The following is a 17,519-nucleotide window of genomic DNA, read 5'->3' on the forward strand; positions in this document are numbered from 1 at the left end:
TCCCACAGACCTTCAGGGATTGTCTTTGAGAATGTCAGACTAAACAACGTCTATGTGCGACGCTTTCAGATGGAGTACAGTATCCACAGACTTCTTCTGGTTGAGCCCGAGGGAAGGCGAGACATCCAGGTCTCGGACGACTCGGTCACACCGCACTCGGCAAGCGTGCGAGTCATCTCCGGCTATGGCTTGTGCTGTAAACAACGAAGTGATGTCCATCCTGTGGGAGCGTTGCCTGACCCTGTTTCCTGTGCATTATCAAATAGTACTGTATGCCATCTTACTGCAGCCATTTCTACAACCGTTCCCCCCCCAGGGAAGCTCAAATAAGGGGACGGGAGTGTGTTTTCTTCCGGGAAAAAAGGCAGACTTCCACCAAATGTCATCAAACAAGCCGGTGGTATTTACTACCATTATCTGGGCTTTGTCTCAAGTTTACTTTAAAAGGACAGCACGGACAGAGTCAATTAATTAAACGGGCGAACCACATAAAAGGTAACTGTTGTTTATACGACTTGGGACTATTAAACAAACACTGAGTGAACTCGGTTACACCTGAGGCATAAACAGGTCCTTGACTTGCAGAAGGAGAGCAGACAGTTCGCCATAACAGCGGCAGTGATTGTTGGAAGACTTATTAACGTCGGCCCCAGCTCTCTTCCACCAGACGTCGGAGATTACGCGCCAGTGTCTCGCGGAGAGAGCGATGTTTTCCGTTTGATTCCATCCACAGTAACCAAGGTCGGAGCGAGAGTTAATCTGATTAGTGTGTACACAGAGCTAAGCTTTGTGTCAAGTCATCTGCCTTGTGGGCAGCAGCTCTAATTTAGCGTCGATGTCACACATGCTCTATTGTTCCACTGGAGATGCGAGAAGCAGAACTGTTTCACACTGTTGGGCAATTTCTGCAGCGCCTGGGAAAATTTCAACTAAGTGTTTTTTTTTTTGTTTTTGTTTTTTTCCTCACTCCTATTTTAAATGTCCACGGAACAAAGTTTTTATTTTTAAATTAACGATCATCTAAGCAGCAACACTTACATCTGATATAGAAAGTGTGCATACCCCAGTTACACGCCAGGTTTTGTTCATAAGAGATCAAGCAGTATGGTTTCAGATTTTTTTTTTTTTTTACACCCTTACTCTGTGGTCTATATCCTGCATTACTGAAACAAAAAACAAGCAAGTCTGTTGGGTGAAAAAAATTTAAAAAAGCAACCTCCAATAACCTGGTTTTGTAAATCTGCAAACCCTTAAAATAATAATAAAAATAAAACACATTTTCATCGAGTGCGTGCATTCACACAAAGCGATTTATTAAAGATAATCTGATTCAATGTTAATAAAGTCTAGGTGTCCTAGGAGGATGATATATATAAGTGAAAGTGGGACTTTTTAAAGCATATCGTACCCCTCTGTAGACTTAGACAACTTTATTGTCATTTTGTATGTACAGAGTGCATATAAAATGAAATTTTGTTGCAAACAGCGTACATCAGTTTAATGGGATTGCAGGTGGAATATCAATATAAAGTGCAGCAGTGATCAGAATGTAACAGTGCAGGAGAAAAAACAGTGTTCAAGAACAGTATACGGAAGAATGTTCAGCCATTGTTTATGTGCAAAAAGGCACCACTTGTGGATGGACTAGAGTAAATCAGCTATTTGCTGGTTTCAATGTCTCCGCTTTCTATGCTGTATTACGCAACCTTATGTACAGCTGCATGTGTACGTAGATTAGCTACTTCCACAAATGACACTATCTTAGCGTGTCATTTGTGACACGTTAAGATAGTGTCCTAAAGATCTCTGGAGTCCTAATAGATTTTATGATTTTATTATCATAAAATCAGGCTGATAACTAGCACAGCAATAACTCCACTGAGGTTAAAAGTTTCATTTCCTGAGATTTACCATTTGACATTATGACACTTTGATAAAAGATTTACAAATTTAATTCTTTTAATCCTGTTTGCCAGCATTGCATTGGATAGCAGGTCAAATGTTGTTGTATTTTACTGCAGCTGCTAATTGTGGTACCTGTAATTCATTTATGAAGATCGTAGAGACTTTCTATACAGTAGTAGGTCAAGGGCTACTAAGACGATGTTTCAATTCTCATTTGTCTCTCCAGGCAAAAAAAACCAACACAAACTATTTAAAAAAAGGCAGACGTGTCTATGCTGCATATTTAATTCAGTGTTTCTGAATTGTATGGTTTTCGTTGCTACTTTCACCATCCCTGTTTCCGAGTCCTTGCATTATTTGTCAATGATACTTATCTCAATAAATTCCTACATTCCTACAGAACTTCATGACAGTTTATCCAAAAAAACATTGAGACTCTAAAGCTGAAAGAAACAACAACAACATCCAGGCAGAAGAAGAGAATCCCTGTGATGTGAACACAGTGGTGGATTACTCACATCCAGAACTCGGTGCCTTCATTTGATGATCATTTCTGTTTATCAGCTTCTGCCAGGCGGCTGATTACAATGGCAATGCCTCCAGAAAGACAGTTTTACTATTACTGCCTTTTCAAAAGAAATCAATACAGCAATTCATTGGCTCGCGCTTAAATGTGAATTGATTAATATCCGGATAATGCTAATGCATCATCAATAATGTCAGCTGGTCTGTGTTACATCATCAAAACTGGAGGTAGACCCAAGGGTACGCGCATCAAGATGTGCTGTTTGGTGAATCTTGTCCCCCGCTGGCTCATTTTTCTTTCTTAATGACTTTGGTTTAACTTTTTGTATCTGCAGTCATGTCTTGCTTCCGAGATCAGCCCTAAGCTTCTGTCAAAACGAAACAAGAAGTGGCCCAAGACTTTGTTTGTTCAGCTTTCGTCGCCTGAAACACCGAGCTCTCTTCCTGTGGGCTAATTGCTTGTTAGCGCCCCTGGCCAGCAAGAAGCAAAAGTCACACAGGGCTACTTCAAAAACACCCACACATGCAGCATCTGCAGCCGCTCGCTGAGGTATTAAGGCGTTCTGTCGTGTTTGTGCCATTTAGGTTACAACCGGTTGCCGTTTCGGTTGCTAGGATTTAAACCAAAAGATTAGACAGGAAAGAAGAAATCCCCATCTCAACTCCTTTTGTCATTTCTATTTTTATTTTTGTTCTAATTAAGAAAACTCTTGTTGAAATGTTAAAAAAAAGAAAAGCATTTTTGTGAATGCATCCCAGGTGAGTTTACATGTTGATGAAACTGTTATCTTTTTTTTTTTTTTTACGTCCTAAAATGTTCTGTCATAGAGATATTTGGCCCTCTGGCGATTTGCAATAGCATCTCCCTGTCAAGCACAGGTGACAGCAGATTGGTGTGGTGAAATCGGGACGCTTCGTGGAACAAATGATCACGGCCCAGCCAAACACTTGAAGCGGCCGTCTGGATTTTTCTGGCACTCGGGCTCCGAGTAATTGGGACCTGGGAACGGTGGCCCAAAGTTAATGCTGGATGAGCGGTAAGACTGAGGAACACCTGAGGCTTTTGGAGCGTGCATCACATTTGGAGGAACCTCCAGAGATCTTTAGGACATTGCTATGAATCCTGTCTCGGCCGCCGCTATAATTGAACCGCTGTATGCAGAGGAAGAAAAATGCTGCAGCGAAAGGACGGTCCAGTACGGCAAAGTTGCTCTGCCAAGGACGAGCTGCATCAATTTTGATTAAAAAGAAAACCTGCTCTGTGATGGGACTAATGAGGCAAATCAGATTATAGTGTTTTAAACTCTGGGACATATTTAAGGTATTTTCTGTAAGGCACTGTAAAAATGCTATCTATCCATGTTCTGCTATTTAATTTAACTGCACAGACTATCATTAACATGAATGCTCCTTTAAACCATTGCCAGGTCTGCAATTTTTGACACACACTCACACGCACACACACACACACACACACACACACACACACACACACACACACACACAAACAGATGTTATGTCTGTATCATAATAAATCGTACAATAAAAATAGTTGTTGTCTATATTTTCAAGAAGCTACACTGTAATCTATCTGTAGTGTAAATAACTATATATAAATACTGCAACCCTGCATTGTTTATATATATATATATATATATATATATATATATATATATATAGATAGATAGATAGATAGATAGATAGATAGATAGATAAGAAATATAAACAGTTTGAATGAGTTGTTTGTACAAGCATTAATAGATAATTAAACTGTTTAAATTCCATTTTAGATTCTAAACCTCACATTTATAAACATTTGAGTGTAAAACACACCATTTTATTTTTATTTTACTGTCTTCTTGTTTTATTACAGCTGTTTTATGATATTATCATTGCGTGTTATCATTTATTGTTCATTTTATACTTTCTGACGCACATTTATTAACAAATGTTTTTCTTATGTTGGACAAAAATAAACTGTAATTTGACTTTTATGGAGAATGACGTGTGAACAGATGGGGAAATTGCGGTTATTATCTCCGTCTTTCAGGCTAGTTATATAAAGCTGCTGATGTAAACGCCGTTTCTAACCGATGCATCATGTCAATGGATTAAATGCTTGTAATGATCCCAAAGAAAATGACGAGGCAGTTAATCTCAGCTCTGTACAGGACTTAAAACAATCTAGTCACACTGAACCTTACACAAACACAAACCCCTACAAAGTTTCAGCAGAGTGAGAGGCTGCCACCATTGAAACAATCCCAATATGTGGAAAATTAGCAGTGATGCAAAGGTAGATGGACTTGGCAGGGAACAATGGCGGAGCATCTGCATTATAAAACAGCCCTGAGTGAGACTTGTTCAGTTGTCTAGTGTTTTTCTGCCTATATTTGCTTGTGGTTTCAGCTGGTCCCTTGCAAAAATATTAATTTTCATTAGAATTTAAAAATGTTTGTGAAGTTCCTTCATCAATCTTTCTTGTGTTTTGGGGATTTTACGTGATAGCCTGATGCTTCCTTCAGCCAAAACGCAAAAGAGCCTCCTTTCCCTGAAATTTCCTAAAGTTGCTAATCTTAAATCTTCCCACAATTTCGCCTCAAAAAGTGGATTGTTTAAGAAACTAACCAACTAACCTGTATGGCCTTCACAGATTAAATTGGACACAGGTAAAATCCGTTTAAATGGGGTCGGATGCAGATGCACGACACAGTGCAGCCTATTGTTGATCTATCACATAAAATCCAAAAAAAAATGCTACGATTTGTTTAGGCATAAAGCAACAAACTGTGAAAAAGTTCTGGGTATGTGAATACATTTGCGTGTCACTGAAAAACCCCTACTGTTTGAAAAGTCTGAGTTCCAATGTGAATAAAAGCACAATCGGATTCCTATCAGAGGCAAGCACGTGCAAAGTGTTTGATCTTCTTCAAGAAGCTTGTGTGATCATGACTTGTCACCCAGGAAACCCAGCGGAGAACAAAACCTTGATAATTTGCCAGGTTAGCTTTCCTGTCATGCCTTCCTTCAAGAGCTCCAGAATGAGCTGGTTTGCTGTTTCAGAGTTATTTCCAAACTAAATCTGTCTAGTTTGGTGACTCATGAAATTTCTCTTAAGCATAAGTTAAGTAGGTACATTTCTCTAACAACATCTACACATCTTTACTGCATTTCCACCAAACAGCAAGTAGTTTTTCTGTCTTATTTTCCGCTGATCTATGGCAGCAAAGAGGATTTTTACCGAGAACGAAACCCAAACTCTCAAACTGTTTGACTTGCAAATCCTGCTGCATTATCTAACAGTCAATTATTGTTGACTGTAGAAATCCAGTCTCATAAACCCGAAGAAACATTTAACATATATGAAACATAATGAGAGCCATTATCCACAAAGAGAAAAACAAATGGATCAGCTTGTCCTTCCAGCTGAAGCGACCCAGACTATTATATATACTGTATAAATAAAATGGTCTGGGCCGCTCAGCTGTAAAGCCACTAAACCATTCTAATTGCTGATGTGTACGGAGCATATTAAGGACAATAATTTTAAATTGTATTTGAGTGACAAGTTCCTTCTTTTTCACTAGGATTATCAAACTCGTCTTCAACACATCGCTTCTGGTGGCTAAAAACCCAACATGTGAGGGGATATGAGGTATGAGTTATATGAAATATGAGTATATATGGCAGTCCAAAGATCAATTAATGATATTATAGCTGGCAAAATCTGTGTTTTGTGTAGCCTCGCATGAACAAAAATTATACTGAAACTGATTTAATCTACAAATGGTGACAAAAATGAAAGAAAAGAATGTACCAAAAGATGTGAAACTTCCACTGATGACACATGCCTAATCACAATGATTCATAAATGTGAGCGTGGGCTTGATGGAACGGTTCTCAGACCTCTGACGCAACTGAATCAGGAAGAAGAGATATCATAGTTTAAAAGGAGTATTATTGTGGAATATACTATAGAGGCTAAGTATTATTATTGAATCTGGATCCACAAGTTGGACAGAATCACAACTTACCAACGTACTAGGTGCATTAATAAAGTCTCTTTTTTTTGCATGCATTTACTGAAACATTGAAGGCTAAAAAAGATAATTTTGTTTACTATTTATTTCTGGTGTTCTGTGTGGAATCGAAATCTGCAAACGTGGGGTTGAATTAATGAGAAAGTATTGATCTACAAGGTCTGAATTGTGAATTGGGCCGGAACCAAGAGTGTCGGTTTAATCACACAGCCAGTTCCTTACCTGGAATTTGATTCAGAGATTGATGCTAAATTGTATCTTAAGCACCATTCTGCAAATGTTTGTTTTTGTTTTCATTTATATCTTGTATTTAAAAACTATTCAAGTGTTTTCAGAACTCTTCTGATGAGCTTGAAAAACGAGTACACCAGAACCACAAACTTCAGCAGATGCAGAACTGTTTTCAAAGAAAAGATTTTATGAGCAATCATAGCATCACTGAAACCGTTCGTACGTTAATGAAATATGCTGACTGGGTGCTTTAAGTACTTCTTATTCATCCAATCCCAAGTCTTTTGTTACAAATGCAATTACTTGGGTTTGTTTCATCTAACGCTCTCTGTCTGCAAGATAATGACCTTAAGCAGGAATCGCCCTCCTCCCATCTTTTCCAATCAATGGCACTTCATGCAGTGGTTTAGCGGCGCCTCACATTGTACAGCTTTGCAGTCTTTCAGCATCTGATAAGGAGGGTGACAAAAGGGTATAGTGGCCACTTGTCCTTCCAGCTGAAAATACAGCATCAGCATATGGAAACCTCAATGCTTTGAAGAGAGGAGACTGTCATTTGCATATTTAGGCCGCGGCTCCTTTTCAGTTCTGATCTGAAGTTTGCATAAAGTCTTTATTGGCATTAATCCTATTAATTTGGGAACTGAAATTAGGTATTTGCCCTAATATGCAATGATGACAGCAAACAACTTAATTGGATTTTAAAAGCAAGAATCAAACACACGAGAATAAGTTCATTGTGAACATAAGACAAATATAAAAATACCCGAGCAAATATAAAAATGAGGTTTGTAGATGATGATTTATTTTATTACATTTTCAACACCAGGTCTAACAACTGCCAGACCAGTAAAGTTAAGAAACATGAAGTATGCTTAAAGATCTCTAAAAGCAACACATCTATAAAAAGTTAAAAAAATGTCATGGAAACCAAGTCATTTGGCATCTATCTGTCTAAAAAAGCTATGAAGCCATCTTCCAGAATTCGACACTCCAGTGAAACACAATGAGAGTCGTTACCACAATAGAAAAACAAATGGAACAGTGATGAACCATCCCAAGAGTGACTGGGATTCCGAAATGACTCCAGGGAAGCATCAACAACTCATCCAGAAGGTCATAAAGGAATCCAGAACATTTAAAGCACCGCAGGCTCCATTTGCCTCAGTTGAATTCAGTCTTCATGATTCAACAATGAGAAATTGGCTCAGCAAAAATGGCATCCATGGGAGAGATCCAAGAATAAAACAACTCCTGACCAAAAAAGAAAGAAAACAAAAACTACAGAAAAAAAATTCAAAGGTATGTCTCACATTTGCTAGAAAACATCTTGATTTTGTGCGAGTATTTTGTGGTTAGATGAGGCACAGGTGGTACTTTTGGAACATGTGTGCCTTGTTACCTCTGGTGCAAAGCTACAACAGCAATTATGAAAAAGAGCATAATGAAAGCAATCAAATAACGGTGATACTGTTCTGCTCTGGGGCTGCTATGCTTTTCAGGACCTGCGTGACTAGGTGTAATAGATGGAACCATTAATTTGGCTTTTATTAGAAGAAAATGTTGAGGAAAAATATCCAGCCGTCAATTCATGACCTTAAGGTCAAGCGCACTTCCGCAGGTTATGCAGCAGGATAATGCTCAGAAGCACCCCAGTTATGGAGATGTAGCCTGACTTTAAACATGTTCTTAGTTGAAAACCTGCAATATGGCAATGTTAAAACCATTCTTTAATGACGAGGGGTTGAAAATCCCTCAAATTTAGGGGGCAGTTCCTTTTTCCAGAGAGTCAGGTAGATTTGCAGCTTTATTTCCTTAATAAATGAAATCATCATTTGAGTATGTAGTATTTAATTGAGTTATCTTTATTCGACATTAAGTTTTGTTTAAGGATTTGAAATATTTCATTGTGACATGTACAAAAGAACTGTGTAAGGGGTAATTACTTTTTCATAGCACACTAAATATGCTCAAATATACAGGCTCAAATACGCACAACATCGCAAATGATATTTGATGAAATAGCAACGTGCACAAACTTTATGTGGCACTAAAAAAGCTTTTCTCATAAGGTATTTGACTCCTATACTTGGCAAAGTCTAATTGTTTCCTTCTTTCCATTCAACATACAGTTGTAACCAGACATTTACATGCACTATATAAAAGTACATGCTTTTTTTCCTAACTTTGAGACATGAAATTTGAATAACCTTTTCTTATTTTAGGTCTGTCAGGATTACCAAAAATATTTCTATTTGCTAAATGCCAGGATAATGAGAAAATGATTATTTTTGGGATGATTTCTCACTTTCATCATATTCAGAAGTTTACATACGCAAAGATTGGTATACCTTTAAACAATCTGGAAACACTCAGACGATGATGTCATGTATTTTGGGTGCTTGTGATATTTATGTATTTACAATTTGAGTCAATTTGAGACACACCTGTGGATGTTGTAAAGGCACACATAAAACATTCTGCCTCTTTGTGTAACATAATGGGAAAGTCAAAAGAAATCAGCCAAGATATCAGGAAGGGAATTGTGGATTTGCACAACTCTGGTTCCTTGGGTGCAATTTTTAAATGCCACGTTCATCTGTTCAAACAATTGTATGCAACCACCGTTTAACCACCATGGAACTGTCCAGTAGGGATGGGTACTGAATTTGGTACTTTTATAAGTACCAACCAAATCCCATTGGTACTACTGAGCCCCTTCCTGCTCATCCAAACACTGTGTAACAGGCAGCTGCCTCATCCTGAACCCCCCAACCCCCCCCCCCCCCCCCCCCCCCACACACACACACACACACACACACACACCCACCCGCAGTCAGAGCAAAGACAGCGGAGAGGAGAGCATCCATTGCCGTTTCCACATTGGAAATGTATCCCAATGAGATGAAAGGCAACTTTGCCAGGAAGAAGCCATTACTCCAAAAGAAACACATAAAAGCCAGAATACAGTTTACAGATGTACACAGGGACAAGTCCTTCATTAAATTCTGAGAAAGAAGGGGGGGGGGGGGTCTTACAAGCACGAGAACAGCATCCCAACTGTGGAATACGGGGGTGGCAGCATCATGCTGTGGGGTTGTTTTGCTGCTGGAGGGACTGGTGCACTTCACAAAATAGATCGCTCTCGTTATTCTGGCATTTAGAAAACAGAAATTATTTAGGTAATCCTAACAGACATGACAAAGGAAAGGTTTATTCAGAGTTCATGTCTGACAGTTAGAAAAAAATATGCATCTTTTCATATAGTGTCTGTAAACTTCTGGTATAAATTTTAAAGACAGTTTTGTTACGTATTCTAGGTCACTGTCCTGTTTGAAAACGAATGTGTTCAAGCTTCCACAGTCTGACCCATATTTCAACAAAAAATGAAACCGGTGAGAAACAGCCAAAGGCCGAATATATTTTAACACCAGGACCATTGAACATAGTGAAGCATGTTTAACATCAGCCTAGACTGAGACGGTCCAGACCAAGAGAAAAGTCCCTGCTCAAAAAAATATATATTTAAGCTGAAATTTGCAGCTGCCCACATGCACAAGCACATAGACAGTCAGACAAGATAAAGACTGAGTTATTTGGATACCACGACAAGAGTGTTTGACTACTTCACACCTGTAGACACTGATCCACGCAAAGCCGGTCCGTTGTGAAGAGAGAGTTGAGTCAAAAGGCAAAACTCTCGATTAACCCGTCAATCTACGTTCCTACCCTCATCTATAGTCAGCTTTGGGTAATGACCAAAAAAACGAGATCCCGGATACAAGCGGCTGAAATTAGTTTTCTCCGTAGTGTGTCTGGGCTCTCCCTTAGAGATAGGGTGAGGAGCTCAGTCATCCGGGGAGGACTCAGAGTAGAGCTGCTGCTCCTCCACGTCGAGAGGAGCCAGTTGAGGTGGCTCGGGCATCTGGTCAGGATGCCTCCTGGACGCCTCCCTGGTGAGGTGTTCCGGGCACGTCCCACCGAGAGGAGGCCCAGGGGAAGACCCAGGACACGCTGGAGGGACTATGTCTCCCGGCTGGCCTGGGAACGCCTTGGGATTCCTCCTGAGGAGCTGGCCCAAGTGGCTGGGGAGAGGGACGTCTGGGCCTCCCTACTGAAGCTGCTACCCCCGCGACCCGACCCCGGATAAGCTTAAGACGATGGATGGATGGATGGATGGATGGATGGATGGATGCACACTGAACCAACTGTCAAGCATGGTGGAGGCAGCATCATTCTGTGGGGCTGTTTTGCTGCCAGTGGTGCCTATTAATTGCACAACGTGGGTGGAATAATGAACGGGAAAGGTCCAGTTGCAAATCCATCAATTTTACTGGGACACCAACAATGATCACGGACACATGTTAAAACTTGTCCCATATAATGCTCATTTGAGGACTAGATTCTGTGACAGGAAACCAGTTTAAATGGACATTACTAACTCTACTAATAAGGGTGATGAAGTATCCAGCCAGACTTATGATGGAAGCTTGTTGATGGTTTCAAGAAGCTTATGGAGAAGGCACACCTTTTCCTGAACGTTTAGCCAAATATTAACTGGAACGTATGCGTACCTTTGAGCTTGTACATACTGTACCTGTAATATTGACCCAGTGAGGTGTTAAAAAAATCCCTGTTAAATTAAAACGTGTCTATCTAATTCTTGTTTCTCAAATTCATTTAAGTATTAATAAAAGATGTGTTATCAGCCCCCCCCCCCCCCCCACCACGACCACAGAGCTGCTCACATCCATCATTAAAATCTAAAAATCGTGACGAGTGTATGTAAACTTCTGAGTGGGACTGTAGCGTCACAGACATCTTTTTCCTGTCAGTGTTCCACATATATATATGGACGCCACGTTTACTGTTACGCAAACCCCTTCACAGAATCTCCTTTCATCTTTCCCCTTTGAATTTCTTTACAATATGCAAGGCATTCTTTGGCTTCTGCTAAATTAAACCATCAGTCAACACTCGGTTGGTGGTGAACGGACCTCCCATTTCATCCACATAAGGCAAAAATAAAAAAACGGCATTATGTAAAAAAAAAAAAATAAAGCATGGGTGTAATGATAGGAGAAGAAAGCAATTAGAGCAGGAGCTCCGTACTGAATAGAGAAGCCTGCTGTGGTTGAAAGCGTGATAATTAGACATTCCTTTCTATGAGTGCCAGATACAAAGATTTGCTAAGCACTGAGCACAACCGGGACGCTTGTGTCCATGGAAAAAATGTCTAAATTTAACTTTTGCAGAAGCAACCAGGTCTCGAACGCTGATTGCACGGCTGCCAAAAACACAGATTTAGAAATATGTGTTCGATGTGAATTCATGGTAAGTAGCAGCTTTGCCATAAGCCTTCCCCTTCTGTTTCTTTTCTTTCTGTTTAAGTGTGGCCAAGAAAGCAAGTCATTTGCCCTCTTTACACATTCAGCTGCTATTAAGCACAATGATAGTTGACTTCTTTGTGATTTCAAGCGATAAGGACGACAAGAAACTTGAATCATACCTGCCAATACATGTTCTGTCCACAGGGGGCAATGTGCACCACATTTAGGCTCTAATATTGTTTGGCTCATAGACGGACAAATAACTGTCACCTCGCTTTGATCTGTGATACCCAACATATTTATTCAGAATTGCTAGCCAAGCACAAGTTACTCAGAAAGTGTTATTTGCACTCACTGTATTCTTCAGATTAGACCATCTGTATAGAGATAACAGTTGGTAGTTGAGGTTTTGAATTAGGTCAAGCCATATAGTTAGTTGTCTTCAGAAAAGCTGAATAAGTTTTCAAAGTCTTCAACAACACAGACAAAAAAATTATAATAATCTAAATGCTTGACAGCCACCCAGCCTTCCAGCCTAATGCATCATTTTCAGCTTGGAAGACAGGATGATAACTAAAAATAGACAGCAACAAGTCCAGGACCCCTCCTGATAGTTGCACATTGCTGAAACCTGGGTCGGACTTTGACAACAGCTCAGGGCCAAGAGGTTTTGGGGACAGCAAATTAGTTAATGGTGTCAAAGCCCCCCACTAACCAAACCAAAACCAAGCAAAATTTTGTTAGACAGACCATTAAAAAAAAAGAAAAAATAGATGCTATTGCCTTTTGTCAAACTATGTAAACATGTGGTTTAAATGTGGAAAATGAAGAAAGATCCAAAGATGTCTACCAGAGTCTAAATGGGATTGAAAAGTGTTTGGAAATGATGTAATTTCCTGGCCAAACTATTCTCTCAAGGGGCGCCGCATGGTGTAGAGGTAGAGTATAACCTCCATATATGGAGGTTATTAGTTCTCGATTCCCGACCTTGGGCCTTTGCTGCATGTCTTTCCCTCTTCTCTCTGTCCGTTTCCTGTCTGAATACTGCAAATAAAGGCCACCGGTGCCAAAAACACTAAAATAAATTTTTACTTTCATTGTCTTTGTTTCAATGATAGACGCAATAGCTAGGTTTCCAAGCACAAAATTTCACAATCGTATTGAAATGTATTCGGATTAAAAAAAACAAAAATAATCGGATTGTTCCGTTTATATGGGCACACAATCAATTAATCCGAGCACCGACTGTTTTGCTTCCCGACGTATTTCCCCCACTCAACATCACAGAAATACCTCATGTTTACGTCAGGCGCACATGCGCACTCGAGTCAGTTTGCCATATTCGGAATAACTTTATCCTGGCGAACGCTAACATGCGTGTCAATTGGTTTATCAATCAGCATAAACCACCCCTCTCATTTGGATTACAATTTCATTCCAGTTGAGCTTAATCCAATCCAATACTCCGATGGACTTGTTTGAATGACGCAGTTTTATTCCGATCGGACGTTTATTCTGATTAATTTTGTCGATGTAAAAGATCTAGAGTTTTTGTTAAAATAAACACAACTTTTTGGTCTGTTTAAGGAACATTGTGACATCACCACATAATAGTTGTTTCATCATTTTTTGCTATTAAATGTGAGAAAGAAGACATTTTCAAAAAGTAGTGCTGTTATATGTATATATGTATGTGGAATGAACAAAAAAATATTTTTCGCCATGTTTTGAAGTTGTATTTAAGTACCGATCTACTTTAATGTGCATAATTTTGTTTGGTAGGGCGAGAATATCAAAAGGCCTTTGGCTCTAGCTCAAAGGGCCCTGACCCTCCTGAATTTCGCCCCTGTTAAGCTGGTAAGGCTACAAGACTACAACATGAATGTAATTATGTTGGTTAGAAATTAAACATGATTAAAGTAATCACATATGTTTATGCAAAGGTATCCAAATGTCCTAAACTCAAAGGAAAAGGAAAAACATCAGGTGCAATGACAGAAAAAACGTGTCACTGTTTTAAGTCACAGTGTGGGTTTCAATTGAATTGTTTCAACCCAAACATTTACAAAAGAGCACATTTATATTATCCACATACAATTTTTTGTAACAACTGGTAAATAAACTAAAATACAAAAAGTATGATCAGTACTTAATTTGATCCAACCTCAACCAGATAAGTTCAAGACCAATAGGGATTCTTTAATATAAAGTCAGAGATTTCTGACATCTTTATTTATTTTTGTGAAAACACAGAAGGGTTCATGTTCAAGGCTTTTTGCAATTAATTTTACCAATTCATTTTCTGTACAACAATGTTCATATTGTAAAATATTCACCTTTGGGTAAACCTGTATATCGTCTCAGCTTGTGAGGTGCATGCATCACATCAACCCTTAACAGTCAATATATTGGCCAATAGATCAGTTTCATCTGTTTGTAACCGCTGCTTTAATCTTCTCTAATGTTATAGCATTGTTATGCTTTATCCATAGCATGTTTGTATTTGGTTTATAGTCAGACCAGGCTCTTAAGACCCCACACATGTTGATTAGAAACCCCAAGAGGGGTCCCAATCCCAACTTTAGAGCTGCTGTTCCAAATTACAGCTGATTTCCTGATCACAAATTCCACTTTAAAAACCAAAACTCTGGATTCCAATCACAAATGTCCCATCATTTTATTCATGAAGTTGCAGAACTGAAACTCACAATCGACCTTCCCACATGACATAGGACACCAAGGCGACACCAGCCCACTCTTCAAACGAGACCAATCACAGCGGGGAGCTCAATCAAGGTCAACCCAGAGAGCTCATTCAAACCCTGAGTAAGAACATAGAGGTTCTGCTTTACCGCTCGTCTAAGCACAACATTATGATGGCAATTATTGACATTCGCTCTGAAAACGTAGACCCATCTTGTTAGATGCAGGAGCAACTGACGGAATCACAGAATCATTTTCCTTCTGTCAGCAGAAGCAGAAACGACTTCCTCCCGGCATCCATCCAGAGAGCCATCAATTTCCATATATAACTTCAAACTATATCACTGGATCTAACTTCATGATTCCATTTTCTTTTAAGGTCAGAAATAAAATGGTCAGACTCTAAAACATCGCTACAACCATCACAAGCTTTCCTTCTGCAATAATGATCAGAGCAGATATTAGGAGTGAAAAATCCGCCCCCCCTTTTTGCCTCACACAGAAACCATTAAACTGCTCTAAGTTGATTTTCGGTAAGAAAGGAAACGCAGTGGAGCCAAGAGCGTTGAAACGAAAGATAAATTATGCATTTGAGTAAAAACGTATATTGCTCTCTGCTGGATTTATTGCAAGAAACCCGCTCCATTTAGTGCATGGCATATGAGGTCCGCGCTTGAATAAACAGGCTACTATTCATAATGATAAACTAATAAGACTGACTGTCAAAGACGTTCCAAATCCAGTCTGTGGCGCCGTTTTACGCATATCTGGCGCGGCTGCGACGCAAGTCCTCTGTTAAAATAAACGAGTTAGGATTCAGATTGCAACGTTTACTGTAAAAGCAATACCGAACACATTGATGATTTCACAGTTTGGGTTAAAAAAAAAAGTAATTGCGTGCCTGTTAGAGGCAAAAACGCACGCTTTCGAATAAAACAAAACGAGAATCGCGTTAAAAGCAAGTGCGTATTATGGATCTAGATCCATATCTGTAAGACTACTTAACGCATTTGGGTTTTATCACACCTGAAAACATGAAAACTTGATCAGTTCTGTTCATTATACATTTACGTTTACTGGATAAACATAAGTTGCCTTTTTGCTGCAAGAAGCGACGTGCAGGGCGCGCGTATCAAAAGCGCATTGAGAGCGCAACAACTGCTGTGCATTTTCTTTCGTAAAACAGGACACATTGTTTGAAAGGAGCTTAAAGCAAACTGGTTGGGAATATCCTGAAAAATCTACACAGAGCCAGCTTCACACAGTTTGCAATTAGAATCGCGCGCAAATCTGACGCAGGGAGAGAGCGTTCCATTGAGAAAATACGCATTTACATCCTTACAGGTTCAACAAATGCACCACATCCATCGCTGAATTCATACTGTTTTCCTGAAGAAAAGCCATATGGCACAAGCAGCTGAGGATCATGGCATGACATATTCTCCTTTCTTCGCAGCACAAAACAAACCTTCGCTGATTTTATTTTGTTCATTTATTTATTTATTTATTTTTGTCTGGTAACCTTTATTTGCCAGTCAATTATTTTCAACTTGTACGCGTTTATGTATATCTTTGTTGTGCTAAGTTACGATCGAAAAACAGCGGTGCATGTTGAAGAATAACTTTCTCAAATACTACAAAATATTTTTTCCACGTTTTTGGCTGTTTGCGCACGACATATAGTATTATTGTAGTTGCTAATATGGGAAAGGTGACGGTCAAAGAAATATAGTTGAGCATTTAAAAAGTCTCAGAATAAACGCCTGGGATAAAAAAAAAAAAAACAGATCCACCCGTAAGAATGTCCTTGACCATGAGCCACTCTATCTGTGAGGGGGAAAAAAGCGCTCAGTTTGGAGCTTTTAGATCAACCATCCTTAGAAACCACCGTACTTGATGTGCCAGAATGCACATCTACCAATGCGCATACATAAGGAGGGGAATGGAAGGAAGCTTACCCGCGCAAATGCTGCTCTGGCCGCATCCTTTGGGTCGCTTCATGCCACCGTGGCTGCATGTCTGAGGACATGCTTGTGGAGACGAGGTTCTGGAGACGAGAAGCGCATCGGCTGCACAGGAGAAAGCGGGGAGGGGGGTCGGGGGTGTTTGAGGCAGAGAGAGAGCGCAAGCAAAAAGGAGGTGGGGGGAGAGACAGAGAGAAGTGAGCAGGCAGGGGTTTCTGTTTTATTGTCTTTTAGATTTCAAGGAAATGGTAACGGCCAGTAAAATAAACACAAATGAAGCCCATGCCTGCAAAGTCAAATGCATTGCTTGCATTTTAAATAATAATAATTTATATATATATTTATATATATAATATATATACAAGTTTTCAGTCACACACGCCTCCACGCAACAAGAAAGCATTAAACTGTGTTTTTTTTTTTTTTCGTTTTTTTTTTACATATAAATAGAGTACTCAATTTTTCCTCTGGTCTGATTTAACATGTTTCTTTTAAGTAATCGAGCTCGCCGTAAAATATATATATTTTTTGCTCTTACTTTTTTTCATTCTTTAAAAACATTGCATGTCAACATTAGTAGTGGGGGGAAAATACAAATCTGAATGTTTTACTGACACCTACTGGGGGAGAAGTCTCTTATTCTCTGAGAGCGTGTTTGTGCGTACACCTTTTAACTATCACCAGTAGGCAGTGGCGGATGCTGCATCTATGTTGCCCTGGGCCATTCCTATGGTGGCCCAGAAATGCAACAGACAGCACTGCCACATTTCATTCAAACACAGACAAATTCCAATTATGTCACTTTTTAGAGACTAAAAAAC

General features: G+C 39.5%; 1 protein-coding gene across 1 annotated transcript in view; it reads right to left on the minus strand.

Annotated features, from left to right (window-relative positions):
- The window catches only part of chrm2a (cholinergic receptor, muscarinic 2a), a 112,071-nt gene extending 95,249 nt beyond the window's left edge, over nucleotides 1-16,822 (minus strand). The window contains exon 1 of the mRNA XM_021312659.2: nucleotides 16,693-16,822. The gene's annotated coding sequence lies outside the window, so the exon portion shown is untranslated. The remainder of the gene's footprint in view (nucleotides 1-16,692) is intronic.
- Nucleotides 16,823-17,519: the final 697 nt, after the last annotated feature.

The sequence above is a fragment of the Fundulus heteroclitus genome, chromosome 17 (assembly GCF_011125445.2).
Source record: "Fundulus heteroclitus isolate FHET01 chromosome 17, MU-UCD_Fhet_4.1, whole genome shotgun sequence".
Lineage (NCBI taxonomy): Eukaryota > Metazoa > Chordata > Actinopteri > Cyprinodontiformes > Fundulidae > Fundulus > Fundulus heteroclitus.